We start from the raw sequence: 1,142 nt of genomic DNA on the forward strand, positions 1-1,142 counted from the left end.
CGCGGCGCGGCCCCGAGATCGCCCGAGATAGCGCGAGATCGCCCGAGATAGCGCGGCGCGGCCCCGAGATCGCCCGAGATCGCGCGAGATCGCCCGAGATCGCGCGGCGCGGCCCGGGGCGGGGTGGATGGGTTGGGAGCGAGGGGGCGGAAGTGTTCAGTGCGGTAGATGGCGAGCTCGAGGCGCGTGAGCCGGACTTGTGAGCCGGACCACCCCCTCTTGTTCTCTGCGTTGTTGAGCCAGGACTCAACATACTCGGGCTTGCTCATCCCAAACTGTCACTCCCCTCTCTCCCGGCCGGGGTGGGGCGCGCGCGCGGGGGCGCGGGTGTGCGGCGGGTGTGAGGGATGTCTGTGAGCCCGAGAGCGATATGCCATGTCCGCCTTGCTTTGTTTCCTAACATCGAAGGCAAAGCTCAAAAAGAATATTATTTGTTCCGCCGCGCGTATTGCTGCGACGAGTGCTGCGAGCGCCACAAGGCCGAAAATGTCAGGCACGCGTCACGCGGAAGTGATGGAGGAAGGGGGTTTCACCATTATCTCCGGCCGCGGCTCTCGCCGGCGGCCAGCTCCGCCCAAGCGCGTGGCGATGCATGCGGCAGCGGCTCCGTCTGAGCCGCTGAGGAGAGATGCCGCGGGCAGGGTGGCTGGCCTCATGTCCTTGGGAGTGCGAGTGGATGCGGCCGTCGACGAGCTCCGTGCCTCCGCGCTGGCGCGACGGCTGCGTGCCGTGCTTCGCGGCTTGGCACACCCAGCGTGTGAGCGACCGCCTGTCGAGGCCATCATCTGCCTCGGGCTGGGAAGCTTCGGCACGGCCACCGCGCCGCGCTACCAGGTGGCACTGGCGCTTCTGCTGCGAGAGGAGCTCCTGGGGGAGGCGGACGGACGGGCGGAACATTGCACTGGCGGCGACGAGGCGGAGACGCCGTTCTGCGCGTTTGACCCGTGCTTCGACGAGCTAGAGATTGCGTTCCTCCGCTCCCGGGGCTGCGCGGTGCTTACGCGCAACAGCGAGGGGCGCCACTCCTCCCCGGCGCCCGGTGGCGGCTCGGTCCTCTTCTTCATGCCTCACTGCGGGAGAGCGCTCTACTCGAACCTCGTCCAGCACAACTGGCGGCCCGCCTCCCTCGCCTCGATGCTCGT

This window comes from Emiliania huxleyi, assembly GCF_000372725.1.
Source record: "Emiliania huxleyi CCMP1516 unplaced genomic scaffold EMIHUscaffold_315, whole genome shotgun sequence".
Classification (NCBI taxonomy): domain Eukaryota; phylum Haptophyta; order Isochrysidales; family Noelaerhabdaceae; genus Emiliania; species Emiliania huxleyi.